The sequence below is a fragment of the Nicotiana attenuata genome, chromosome 2 (assembly GCF_001879085.1).
Source record: "Nicotiana attenuata strain UT chromosome 2, NIATTr2, whole genome shotgun sequence".
Taxonomy (NCBI): Eukaryota; Viridiplantae; Streptophyta; class Magnoliopsida; order Solanales; family Solanaceae; genus Nicotiana; species Nicotiana attenuata.
In genome coordinates, this window is record NC_031990.1 from 36,557,749 (window position 1) to 36,573,109 (window position 15,361).

Here is a 15,361-nt window from a genome sequence, read left to right on the forward strand (position 1 = left end):
ACTACAACTTCGAATGGTGTAGGTGTCTTTACTGGAGACACAAATTCGACCTCAACTGGCGCTGGCGTCTTTGCAGATGATGATGCATCAAGCTCGAGTGGCATGGACATATTTACCTCGGCGTCCCCAGAAGGATGAATCTAGACCACAATCGTATTGAGGGTGACTACTGGTTTCTTTGGATCGTCGCCTTCTGTGATTAAACCAATTGATCCCTTGGGGTCCCAGTCATCCTCTATCTCGATCATGTGAACACATCCGCCCTTGTGGTCTGGCAGAGGGTTATTGCGGACATTTGGAGCAGGCTCCTTTGCTACAATGATCTTATTGTCAATCAAAGTCTAGATCTTATCCTTTAGAGAGCGGCATTCATCAATGGTATGTCTTTTCATGCCGGAATGGTATGCACAGGATTTATTTGGATTGACCCATTGAGAAGGGTTTTCTGGGGTTATGGCAGGGATAAGGGTGACATAACCAGCAGCTTTGAGTCTTTTGTACAGCTGGTCAATTGGTTCAGCAATGGTGGTATACTGTTTGGGAGTTCTGCAGTCGAAATTTGGTCGAGGTCTAGGGAAGCTTTGACATGGGGGAGGTGATTGATAGTGGGATGGTTGGGTGTTGTAGGCTTGGTAAACATGTGCTGGTTGGGAGTATTTGGGTGAAGTGGGCTGATAGTGCGGGTGGTGGAGCTGACTGATAAGTGGGTGGTGGATTTTGGTAAGTGGGTGAGGGTGCTTGGTAATTTGGGGTAGGCTGATATGTGATTAGAGGTATCGGGTATGGTTGGTATTTGATAGGGGATTTGGTCCTCTGTGCAACCATTACAGCACCTACGTCCCTTTTCTTGGACGTACCACCAGACTGTAAAGCCTTATTGGTAGCCTGCAAGGCTTCAAAGTTCGTAACCATACCACTCTTGATGCCTTCCTCGATCCTTTCTCCTAGCTTGATGATATCAGAAAATTTATGATTCTCAATCAGCATCAGCCTCTCATAATACTGTGGGTCTTGGGCCCGAACGAAGAATTTGTTCATTTGCTCTTCTTCCAAAGCAGGCCTAACCTTAGCAGCTTCTGACCTCCATCGAGTAGCATACTCACGGAAGGTCTCTGTGGGTTTCTTCTTCAAGTTTTGGATATAAAACACATCTGGCGCATTCTCTGTGTTGAACCTGAATCTATCCATGAAATCAGACGCCATGCTTACCCAGCTCGACCACTTCTTTGGATCCTGGCTAATGTACCAAGATAAGGCGTCTCCCTTCAAGCTCCTCATGAAAAGCTTCATGCGGATTTTCTCATCTCTTCCTACTCCAACCAGCTTGTCACAGTATGTTCTCAAGTGAACCCTGGGATCCCCTGTACCATCAAACATTTCGAACTTGGGAGGTTTGTACCCCTCGGGCAGTTTGACATCAGGTTGTATGCACAGATCTTCATAGTTTAACCCCTCAATTCCCTTACTACCTTCAACGCCTTGAATTCTGCTAGCAACCTTTTAAGCTCTTCGGCCAAATTTCTGATGAGCGAGTCCTTATCATTGGACTCGGGTGTGCTTGAGATGGGCTGGGTGGAGTGTGGCACAGTCTCCACGTAGATGGGGGTATTGTGTTGGGTGTGGAAGTAGTCATTTGTGGAGTTCAAAGGTTCCGGGATGAGCAGTGGGGTGTTATTTGAGGTATGGCAGGTATTGCAGTGGTGGTGAGGAGCGGGATGGTTTTGTTGCTTTGGGATGTTTTGTGGAGGTACGGGATTCTGAGTATTTGGGAAAGTAACCTCTGGAGTGGTGAGGGAAAATGACAGATTTGCCAAATTCCGGACTTGATCAAGTTCTTCCTGAAATTTCAACAGCTTTTGTTCCAGTTGGGATGCGTTTTCCTTGGGGACCAAAGTGCCATGAGCGACCTCTACCCGTTCAGCTGAGTTGTTCAAATCTTCCATTTTTTCCTTTGTTTTTGTGTCTGACAGGACTGGGAGGAGGAGTAGGTGGAGGGCCCTTGGATCTTGTAAAATATGATGATGTTGCCAGAGTTCATGAACTAACCTTTGGGGAGGGGAATAAACAAAAACTAAAACAAAAGGTAACAAGTCAGTAAGGGTTATAGAAAAAGGGTTGCAGTATTTAAACACGTAGTGCAGGAAATATAAAGCGCGTCCTAATTTTTTGGGGACCTCGTTGTGCCCGAGGTATGCCTAGCGACAAGTTAATTTAGAGAGCTTAGAATGTTAAATGCCTCATTTCATTGATAAAAGGTAGGCAAATCCCAAATCACACTAAAATAACAAGAAATTAAAGCCATTTGCCTTATTACATCTTATAGAGCGAAAAATGGAAATTCCTATCTATTTGGTCCCGGAGGGACCTTCCCCAGACTCGGCATTGTTGGCTCCCTCGAACAGCTCTCCCAGCTCGCGTAGTCCTAGTAGCAAGTAAGCTCTGGCCAGATGTCCACCTTCATTTCCTTCAGCAATTCGGTAGTCTTCGACCCTCTTCAAAAACTTCTTTTCCAATTCCACTATACACCGCTCCAAACAGACCAATCGCTTGTTGGCGCTGACAGCCATATCCTTCCATTCTTCAATTAGTTTTTGATTGGCTTCTTCTATTTCACGGTGCTCACCTTCACATTCCCGAATCCTCTTGCCCAGTTGATTGTACTTGATCTGTGCTTCAGCCTTTTCATCGATGATCATGTGACCTAGAACAAACCCGGGTTGACCCAGACCATTGTGATTGTCCTCCATCCAGCCTGAGTAGTGTGGGGTACAACCAGCATGGTATCTGTCTGGTTCGATGGTGTCCTTTCCCAAGACAATTTTGCAATGCCACATATGCTGAGCCTGGCACCTGTACGGACTGTCGTCAGCCTGGAAGTCAGCCCGAAAATGACTCATCTTGTCGACCCTTGGTATAACCTGCTTCCTACCAGCCTGTCTCATAACTCGAAGAGGGACATAAGGGTAGGTTCCCCTCAAACCGATCAATATCAGAAATGGCGCATCCCTGGATCGAACGATGAATTCTTCAGTAGGGAACCACTCGAACATCCATTGTACCCAGTCTTCAGTCAAATTATCAAAGAGTTCGACCCATTCTCTAGCATTCTCCGGTTGGGAGAACATGTTGGGCATGTAATTCATTCGCTTTGGGTGATGAAAGGCGATATGATCATCCCAGTCCCTTCGATGGATTTCCTGTCGGTACTCACCCTTTTGGAGATGTTCCATGAGCCAAAGTTGAAGTAGTAGATTACAACCCTCGAAATGTTTGGCCCCCTGTTGACACCTTTCTAGGGCTCGGTATATTTCTGCAATGATCATCGGCACAAGACTGAATGGTTGTCCGTCAATTCCTTCCATTAGAGTTTTGGTGACAATAGCTAGCCTGGTATGGATTCTTGCTTTCTTCATTGGAAATAATATCATCCCCAAGAAACAGAACATGAAGACAAAGACCCTTCGGTGAATATGCCCCAATGATGTAAGGGCGAACTCGTCAGGATAAGTACGGTAAGATTTGCTGTGACCGTACCTTTCGTACAAGTAGTCAAAGGGAATGTATGACTCCTTCAAACATGTCAAGTCTGGATTCTTCTTTAGACCAATCATTTTGAGAAAACCTCTACCTTTGCGATTTTTCGGCATTAACAAACCCGGCGTTTCCCACGGTATTCCAGCCAGTCCTCCTATTTCCTCGAGCAGGGGTGTCATCTCAATGTCTCCGAAGCGGAACACAGACCTATCACAATCCCAGAATAGGGTGACAGCTTCTATGATTTTGTTGTTGGGTTGAATTTCCAAGAGAGAAGGTAGGTTTCCCAGATATTTCCTGATGAGCGTCTGATCACTAGAGTGAAGATCCTTCCACCAGCTTAGCAGTTTGGGGTGGATGTGGGTGACCATGCCGAATCTGGGGACTCGTGCCTCATGTTTCTGCAAGATAAAAGGTTAGGCCCTTACCCCCACCAGACTCGACTATTTAATATCAACAATTGGCATAAAAGCATTTTAGTTCTCCAAATAAATGCACAAAACATGGTAGTGTCCGTTTGGGTTTTGGGAAAACCCAGTGGACTTTGGACAAGGCTATCTTAAAGAGTCATTATGAGGACAACATAACTGACTCGACTAGGTTTGACCATGATGCATTTACAATTAAACAGAGTAAGGTTTCTATGGGGTATTAAACTGGTACCCTTGAGCGGACAACTCAAGAGGGAAAGGCGCGGAACCGTCGACTACACCGTTGATCGACTGGTTTTACCGCAAATATGCCTTTGCCGGATTTAGCGGGGGTGATAATATTTGAAGGGCGCAACCACTCATTATAAGAGTTGCTATGGTATTTTGTTTGGCACGAGTGGAATATGATGTTGAAAACATGCTTATGCAATAATTAAAACAAGTTGTCATGTATTTGCACGTTACAAAAGCAATAATTACAACAATTCCTCATAATTTAAAATAATAGTAAAGGAAAGCACTAAAGAAATAAAGGAAAGAAACAAAGAAACGAGTCAGTTTTTGCAGTAGGAGAAGGAATTAAATACTTAAACGGATTAAACAAATAAAGGCACATAAGAAATGTAAAGTCACAGTAATAGTTTGAAATGGTAAAAGCCTAAAAGAATATCCCCAGCAGAGTCGCCATGCTGTCGCGCCCCATTTTTCTCGCGAAATCGGGCTTATGACATTTGGGAAGACAACTCATTCCCTTTTTGGGAATTGGGTTTAAAGGAATTGAAGAGTCGCCACCTAATGATTTAAGTGCATTAGGACACTAAGAAGGGTTTTTGTTTGGATAACCAGAGATTGGGTAAGGGCTTGAAATTATTCCAAGGGGAAGGTGTTAGGCACCCCTCAGAATCCACTAGTGTGGTTCCCGGCCAAGCTATTGTTGTGACTTTAAGAACAAATAACACGTAAGCAAGTAAGACTTTCAAATAAGAGGGGATTTCACATAATGGTTGCAAATTGATGAAGTTAAAAAGAAACGGAAGGCAAGCTGAATTTTGAGAAAAATAATTTGAAATTTGAAAATAAACAATGAAATAAACAAGTAAAAGAGAAGGGGGGTCCTAGGTTTATAAATAATATGGATCACCCCACACAACACCTAGTAATCACTTATACACGTGGTGTTATCGTGTGGTCATCATATCCATATCTACCCTTCCCCACCCCGTTAAGGTATTAAAGCGCGGAATAGTCTCATTTTCTTATTGCATGCTATTACCCGTCCCAATCCTATCAGTCTCGGAGGCATTTAGGACTACTAATCCTAAATGGAAGGGATGTTGGGATTTTATAGTTTCAAAGGTAAAAATACTAAGGCGACAAGCAAGAACACATAAAACAAGTATGGGGAAAGCACATAAACAAATAAGGCTCAAACAGGCCTCCTTAGATCAAACAAAAGCATATAGTTTAGCATGTCTTGCACGTACTGATTAAGTTTAAAAGAGGTTGAGGCAGACTGATTTATTACATATTTTCATATAAGAAGTCCGAATTAGGCCTGCCTGCTGGTCGTAATTGATAAAGACTGATTCAGTTTATAAGTTTATCCTAAGGCTTGCCTAAGTGATAGACGAAAACCTATAGGCATGATATCTACAGATTTCAGAAACAAGAGGCAAGCTGATTGCAGATTGACTTAGGAAAAGGTTGCCAGTTTTAACAGAAAGGAGTACAAGTTCTACAGTTGATAATGCATTACTACTGACAGTTTAAACTTGCGAACGAGTGAGGCGATTCAGATTTGATTAGAACCCTATAGGCATGCTTTCTACGTGTTTGTTGACTTTAAACACTGTTATAGACATAGAGAAGTGCAGCAATCCTACAACATGATATCTAGGTGTTGCATTTTTTTATTACGAGCATGATATCTGATTACATTGGTTATTAAAGCCTATAAACATGTTTGCCTAATGAGAGATGAGTATGCAAGAACAAGAAAGGACCTATAGGCATATTATCTACATGTATGTGCATCCTATAGACATGGTGTCTATGTATGAGTGCAGAAATTCCTATAGGCATGTTATCTAAATGAGAATGCAGAAGTTCATAGGTTCCTATAGTCAAGTTATCTACATGGTATGCAGAAATTCACAAGTCCCTATAGACAAGTTATCTACATGATATGCAGAAATTCACAGGTGAACTATAGGCAGGATATCTACATGAAAAATGCATAAATCTTATTGGCATGGTAACTACATGAAAATGCAGAAGTTCTTATAGGCATGGTAACTAGATGAAAAATGCAGAAATTAGAGATTCCTATAGGCAAGTTATCTACCCATACACATGCATGGTTACCCCTCCCTTTTTACTAATCATCCCCAAAAGCTTATTACAAAGTTATTACAGTCCAAAGAAAATAAAGAAAATACATCAGAAATTGAAAATTACAACCAAGGAGAGCCTGATTCAGACTTCCTGTCTGAAGTATGAAGTAAACCAACTCCAAAGATCAATGTTCAAAGCCTTTCTACCACTTGGGTGTGTCAGAGTTCCGTAAGAGCTTCACATGAACTCCGGGCAGTGCTTACGCCCCAAATACATTACCAGACTAGGACATAGTGCAGTGTGGAAGAGCCAGCCCTCAAGTGTCCAAGTTCAGAGGGAACTCAGGGTCCCAAAGCAGGGCTCACAAGAGGGGGGCAGAACTTAGGAACTAAGAGAGGGTGCAAGTGCAGGATTCTGAAAGGGGAAAGGGGAAAGGGAAACAATTCACATTGATACACATAGGGGTATAAGGAATGGGGAGATAGTAAAGGAAAAGCAAAGGCAGGCTGGTGGGGCATACTCAGCAATGAGGAATGCTGGCCTACCCCATAAGCCTGTTAGAATACATTGTTTAGAAGTTAGGATCCTTTAAGGGATCAAGTTCAAATCATAGACAATAACTTGCACATTGCCATGTTTTAAACTGTAACTCAAAACACATAAAGGGAATAGGGAAGAGGAATTCATAATAGAAACAAACAAAAGAAATCAACATGCTAGTTTAAGTATTTAAATCTGCAGAAGTACTAAAGAGATAGAGATGTAGAAAGCTGTAAGTAAACACATTGTGGTGATGCTGTTAATTAGAATTAGGACATAACAGTTTCAAGGAAACAAATAGGAAAAGCAGTAGTCTTGTGAAAGTCAGAATGCAGACAAGAAGAGAGAGTTCTCATATGTGAGAGTAAGAGTTCAGAAGAATTATGAATTGTAGTAATGGAGGATTATTAAAAATCGTATAGTGTGAAAGAAAAGTAGTATATTTATAGTGCAGAAAGCAGGCAAAAATAAGGTAAGAAAATAGTTCGAAAATTGATTGTCAATCAATTACACAAGGCTTCCCTTAATTAAGGGATTCGGATTCAAACGGGTAAAACCAATTAAGGAAAGAAATTAATCAAGCATTTTGTGCAAAGTAGTAAATTAGGGGCAATACATAAAGGCTATTTAAGGACAAGGTCTTTGAAATATATGGTTGTACAATTTAAGGAAAGAAAATCAATTACCAGCCAAGAAATCTGAGGTCACAGATTTTGTATGAATGAACCAAGTCAGAAAGATGGGAAAGATTTTTAACTTAAGGAAAATCAGCAAATAAATCAATTAGACCTATTTAAAAGGAATTCCGAATCAATCACAAGTTTGAAAACCTTCTTTAAAGAAAGATTCATCACATATAAAAGCATACAGACACGTTAAACATGAAGGAAACTTTGTCATGCCCTTGTAAAAATCAGTAGAAAGAATCCAGTATAGAAGAGTTTAGCAAAAGGTTCAACATTGTATGAAAACAAAGGTGTAAACTCAGTTCAGAGACTCAAAGTTAGTCTGACAGAGTTAGGGGTTTTGAAATAAAACCCTAGTTCAAGCAAACCATAAAAGCAAGGATGAGAGAGCAGGAAATTGAATCAAAATCATGTTCAGAAGTTTCAGAAAAGGGCAGGCTTCTTCAACAACAGAACTTATGAAGAATGTGATAGCAAAGTAACATGCAATCACAGTAGAGGGATTCAAAGAACACAATGGAAAATACTGATAAGAACAGTAGAAAAGCATGCTTAGAAGAAACTTAAACAGGGCTCAGTAGAAGGCAAATAGAGAAACTTAAAAACTTAGCAGGAAAATACAGTAGAAGAACACAAGAACACCGGAAAAGTATAGCAGAAAAGCATATAGGAAAACACAGTAAGATAAACATATAAGAACATGGTAAAAATACAGTAAAGAAGTCTACGAGACCATAGTATCGGAAAACACAGTAAGAGAAGCATACAAAGGATGATATGAGAACACAGCAGAGGCAAACACATGAATAACAAAGAAGAAAAATCATAAAACACTTAAACACTTTCCAGAATACCCTAAATCAGAAAAGAAGGGTGTTGAAAGTAATTTTCAAAATAAAAGTTAGGGAAATCGTTTGAAAACTCAAATAGAGCATAGATACACAACAGATCCAAAAAGAATCAGAGAAAAACCTCGAACGGTTAGGGTTCAGAAGAACCCTAGAATGAGAAAGGCTTTGAAAAGGTCATTGACCTGAGTCGGAGAAGTTAGAATCAGGCTCAGAAGACCAGGATACGCTGGAGCAAGGCCAGAGATGGTCGTGAAACCTCGAGCCGGCAAAGGTCTGGATGAAAAGCTTCGAAGTCAGACCTCGAATCTTCAGGTACCAGGCACATAGGAGTAATAGGAGGTGAATATAGGACCCCCATGGCCTGAGAAGCCATGATTTCTGGTGGGTTTCACGGTGGAGGTGGTAGGAGACGATTAGGGTTCCAGGAATGTTCGAGAGAGTTTGAGAGAAGAGGGTGTTTTGAGGCAGCTGATTAAGTGAAATGATTTTAGGGTTGGGGGGTTTGGAAAATTAAAAAGGAATGGAGGGATCGTGGTCGTTGATCATTTTGATCAACGGCCTGGCTTTATTGGGGAGCCAGGCGGGTTGGATCAAATGGGTCAGGGGTCGGGTAATTTAGGAATTGGGCTGGTCCGTTTGAAATCAAAATTGGGATTTAATTGGGGGGGGTTGATTTGGGCTACAATTGAAATGAAATAGGGCTAGTATTTAAATAGCCACTTTTCCCTTTTTATTTTATAAAAATAGTAAATGATTTCTGAAAAACAAATTAAAGGTGCTAAATTAATTAACAATACATAAATATTAAATGAAAAATACTGGAATCAATTTTATAATTATAAACGCAATTAATTCTTAAAATAGGCTAATATTGCAATTATATGCAATTTAGCTTTAAAAATACTAAATAAGTTTGTAAAAATGTGCAAAAAACTACCTTAGCTATATTTTGGGATAAATATGGGAATAAAATGAATTACTCACCAAAATGATAATTTGAGGAATAATTATTGGTTTTTTGTATAATAAATTAATTTAAAAATCCTTTAAAAAATTAGGAAAAATACTAAAACATTTGGACATACTTATATATGCAGACATATGTTATTTTGAAAGTATTTTGCATATAAAAAAATATACAGGGAAAAATTGTGTATCAACATAAGGCACGTATTGGATGCTACTAGAACGCTTAGGTAACAATAATTAAGGGGAGGGTATTCGGGTAGTAAAGGATATGATGACATGTGCGCTAATGCTACGTGTAACACTTCTATTTGAGGAAAGTTTACCGAGTATTGCACAGAAGTGATCCTATAGCTTAATAAACCTGGGACCCCCCTTTATTCCCGTTTAAATAATCTCTATTTGTTTAAATAGCTTATAAGACTAATTCACCTAAATTGAGTTTGGCCGGGACTCACCGTTGTGGACCTCGAGGGGTGCCTAACACCTTTCCCCCAAGGTAATTTCGAGCCCTTACCCAATCTGTGGTAACGTAAACCGGTTTATGAGTTATTTTCTTCAGGTGCCCTAACGCACCTTAAATCCGTTAGGTGGCGACTCTTCAAATTCCATACCCAATTCCCAAAAGGAAAAGGAGTTGTCCCAGAGAATGTCAAAACTCGGACTCCGCGAGGAAAAAGGGGGCGCGACAGCATGGCGACTTTGCTGGGGATATATTTAGGCTCTTACCATAACAAACTTGCTTTTATGTGAATTAGTCTTAAGCATGCTTTATTTTGTTAATACATGTACACCTTTCCCCTTTCCCCTTTATTTGGATTTAATTGCCTATTTTTCAAGCATTTCGATTTACTTTATTTCAGAAACTGACTTGTCTCTTTGTTTTCTTTCTTCAACGTCTTTCAATTATTAAATACTATATTTATCATTGTTTTAACTTACAAATACGTGACAACATGCTATTTATTGTTGCATAAATCATGCTCAACATCATATTCCACTCGTGCGTAATCAATCCTATAACAGCGCTTGATGAGTGTTTGCGCTCTTCCTATATATATCACCCATTAAATGCGGAAAGGTGTATTTGCAGTAAAACTAGTCGATCAGCGGTGCAGTCAACAGTTCTGTGCCTTCCCCCTCAAGTTGTCCGCTTGAGGGTACCAGTCTAGACCTTTATAGAAACCTTACTCTGATTAATTGTACATGCATCATGGTCAAACCTAGTCGGGTTAATATGTTGTCCACATAATAACCCTTTAAGACAAGCCTCGTCCAAAAGTCCATCAGGTTATCCATAATCCCAACGGACGCAACCACGATTGTGTGCATTAATTTTGGAGAAATAAGTGCCAATATGCTAATCATTGTTGTATAAATAGTCGAATCTGGAGGGGGAAAAGGCCTAACCATATTTGTTTTGAAGAAAATGAGGCACGAAGTTCCCCAGTTCAGCATGGTCCGTAACATACCATCACTATTGCTAGATTGGTGGGAGGATCTTCCGTCAAGTGATAAGGAGTACAGTCTGATGGAATTAGAGGGAAAGATGAGGAAGAGAGTCATCGATTACCAGAACGCTGAGGGAAGCGAAGGAGGACATTTAGCAAGGGCATACATACTGCTGAACCTGCGCGAACTGGAGGATCTGATCGACAAGAGCATCCAGCCTGGAGAAGGTCCTTCTGGGACCAAGTAGATTAGGTTTATTTGCTTTTTCAAAATGTAATAAGGCCAAGTGCCATTAGTGACTTATCTTGCTTAGTGTCGTTTTAGATTCATCTATTTTTACATTAATGAAATGAGCCAATTATTGGCACTGAAATTCTCCAAATATATCTGACGCTAGGCCTACCTCGGACACAACGAGGTTCCCAAATTAGGATCTGAATTTACGTTCCCGCAATATGTGTTTAAATATTGCACACATTTTTCAGAATTCTTACTAACTTGCTTACCTTTTGTTTTTCTTTATTTTTATTATTCCCATCCCCTAAGGTTGGTTCGCACATACTGGCATCGTCAGCATATCACACCAGATCTAGAGGCCCTCCACCTCCTCCTCCTCCAAGTAATACGAAAAGCAGGGGGAAAGCTAAGATGGATGACTTGAGCGGCATTCGAAAGGAAAACGACGAGAACATCAAAACTTCAGACGGCCGGAGCACTCCGGCCCAGAATGAGTTGGTCCTGTGATTAGAGCAGAAAATACTGGAGTTAAAAGGAGAACTTGAGCAGGTCCGCAACTTGGAAAACCTCTCCCTCACCCTAAACGTCCCAAAAGTTAACCAACAAAATGTTCAAAACCCAGCACCTCCTCAAAATACGCCAAAACAACATCCACAAAATCCTCCCGCACCCCATCAATATGCAGCTCCACCTCAAAATCCCAATCCTCTACCGGTACCAACTCCTCCACAACACCATTATCAACCAACCCAGTACCCACAAACCACTACCTATCACACTCCACAGAACACACCACAACCTATTCCCGATCCTCAAAACTCGACCAACGATCACCACTACACCCAAAACCCTGGCACCCACCAAAACAACCCCATATACGTAGAAACCGCACCTCATTCCACTCAACCAATCTCCTATGCACCAAAATCCGCTGAGAAGGACCTGCTCATCAAGAACATGGCCGAGGAGCTCAAGAAGTTGACAAGTTGAGTTCAGGGTGTTGAAGGAGGTAAAGGGATAGAAGGTCTGTACTATGAGGATTTATGCATACAACCAGATGTGGAACTGCCGGAGGGATACAAATCTCCCAAGTTCGAGATGTTTGATAGAACGGGTGATCCCAAGATTCATTTGAGGACTTATTGTGACAAGCTCGTGGGGGTCGGAAAAGATGAAAGAATCCGAATGAAGCTCTTCATGAGAAGTCTTACCGGAGATGCCCTGTCCTGGTACATAATCCATAACCCTAAGAAGTGGGCCAATTGGGTGAGCATGGCATCAGAATTTACGGGTTCAGGTTTAATACAGAAAACGCACCAGATGTCTTCTATATCCAGAACTTAAAGAAGAAGCCAACTAAGACTTTCAGCGAGTATAATACTCGGTAGAGGTCGGAAGCAGCCAAGGTCAGACCAGCATTAGATGAGGAACAGATGAACAAGTTCTTTGTCCGGGCACAGGACCCTCAAAATTCCGGAGCAAGTCCAGCCAACGCCATCATATGCCAGAAAGTCAGAAATTGGTTAAGAAACTGTGGCAGAATTTTGAGAAGGATTCTCAAAATTCCGGAGAAGGTTTAGCAAGTTTTGTCGCACGCAAAATAGCCGAAGGATCATTTACCAAATAGGGGCAGAATTTTGAGGAGGACCCTCAAAATTCTAATACAAGAAAGCTGCAATGTCTCTGAAATGTGTTACAGTCATTAGTTCATCTAAAATTACTTGATATTTCACTATGTTTTCTAAAATAACTCTATTTTCATCAATAAGTGCATATTTTCGAAAACTCTATTTCCGTGACATCCAGGTGTTACCCAGGGCCTCCAGAACAGAGCGAAGCACAGCCAGCAGACAAAGGCACGACCAACCTCCTCTTACAAAACTCACGATTTTTCTTTGGGTGCAGGAACGGTGGACATAACAGGAGCATTCGCAAATACACACGCAGCAAAATCACCATCAATCGGGCCACCAAACACAAATATATCTCCAGCTAAGACACATTCTACTCTTATCTGCTACTTGTTTACTACATAAGGCTAAGCCCTGCCTCCCTATCTGCATAAGGCTAAGCATTGCCTTCTCTCTGCATGAGACTAAGCCTTGTCGCAAGTCCTGCATGAGGCTAAGCCCTGCCTCCCTACTTGCATAAGGCTAAGCACTGCCTTCTCCTTGCATGAGACTAAGCCTTGTCTCAAATCTTGCATGAGGCTAAGCCCTGCCTCCCTACTTGCATAAGGCTGAGCATTATCTTCTGTTTGCATGAGACTAAGCCCTGTCTCAAATCTTGCATGAGACTAAGCCATGCCTCCTTATCTGGATGAGACTAAGCCCTGTCTCGCATCTTGCATGAGGCTAATCCCTGCCTCCCTACTTGCATAAGGCTGAGCATTGCCTTATATTTTGCATGAGACTAAGCCCTGTCTCAGATCTTGCATGAGGCTAAGCCTTGCCTCCTTATCTACATATGGCTGAGCATTGCCTTCTCCCTGCATGAGACTAAGCCCTGTCTTAAATCTTGCATGAGGCTAAGCTATGCCTCTCTATCTGCATGAGACTAAGCCCTGTCTCACATCTTGCATGAGGCTAAGCCCTGCCTCCCTATCTGCATGAGACTAAGCCCTGTCTCAAGTCTTGTATAAGGCTGAGGATTGCCTTCTATTTTGCATGAGACTAAGCCCTGTCTCAAATCTTGCATGAGGCTAAGCCTTGCCTCCCTATTTGCATAAGGCCGAGCATTGCCTTCTCCCTGTATGAGACTAAGCCCTGTCTCAAGTCTTGCATGAGGCTAAGCCCTGCCTCCCTATTTGCATAAGACTAAGCCCTGTCTCACATCTTGCATGAGGCTAGCCTCCCTATCTGCATGAGACTAAGCCCTGTCTCAAGTCTTGCATGAGGCTAAGCCCTGCCTCCGTATTTGCATAAGGCTAAGCACTGGCTTCTCATGGGACTAAGCATTGTCCCTCCCTGCATAAATGTTGCTCTATTCTAAACTTTGCACTATCTTCTTCCCTTGGGCTAAGCTCTGCCCCCAAACTCCGCACAAGACTAAGCTTTGTCTTGCTATCACTTTTGGTATCATGTCTCTGCACCTCATGGGCTGACATATAGCAACCCTGTCCAAAGGCGTCATAGTCTGAAGGCATCATCCTCATAGCCTGAAGATATCATGCCATGGCCTGAGGATCTCTCAAACTTTCATATCATTATTCAAAGGCGTCATGGTTCAGAGGAACTATTTTCATAGCCCGAGAACATCATTTCATGGCCTGCGAATCCTTTACCATGCAATTCATGGCCCAGGACGTTATGGTCTAAGGACGTCATCCTCAAACCGTCCAAAGACAATCTTCATGGTCCAAGGGGAATTTGCATCATGTTTAAATTCCCGCAATAATCTACATATTGGCACACGTCGTGTTTAAGTTTTGTAGGAAATCCAGGAGGTAACTGTTTTACAAACGGGAGCAACCTTCGCTCCGGTTTTCGCTCGTACCACTTACACTCTGCCATTTAACCGATTCCCATCAATTACCCACCCTCATTCTGTGACCGTTTAGATATCTGCACTATGACACATCCATCACATTTCAGACTCGTATTCATAGCTCAGCATAAACCCATCTGGTATTGTCCTCTTTGAAAGGGAACTTTTCCGAAGCATACTACCATTCCTATAACAATACCATCGGCTTCATTCACCATTAGGTCCAGAACTACACATGGCCTGATTCCTGTAAAACCAGGGATATGTAGGCAGCTCAAAGACCAAGGTTCAGCCTACATTTTTCAAAACACTCATTCGGTCAAAATCGGTCATTATTTCTTTACCCGAAAACTCTTTCATCCTTCCCGGGTAAATAGGGGCAGTTGTTGATACCCAATTTTTCCCTCATATATTTTAAAATGCATATATACTTTCAAAATAATGCATGGGCATCAACCAGTATTTTTTCATAATTTTCATGTAGTATTAAAAGGATTTTAATTAATTTATTCTAGCATTTTAGCATACAAATAATTACTAAACTTCGCAATAATAGCCCATGTGTGCATAATTACCTTATTTCACAAGAAAATAACCTTTCATATTTTTATAATACTTAGTAATTATTTTAAATCATTTTCATGCACAAAATATATTTTTTTTAGCATTTATAAATTATTTTATAAAATTGCTTTATTTAGATAATTGGGTATTTAAATAATAGACTTTTTTTCCTAATCAATTTCGGACCCCAGCCCAATTCCAATTCAAACCCTAGCCCAATTCAAAATAAAATCCCAGCTCACTTAAACCTAACCCAAACCATAACCCAATATCTATCTAA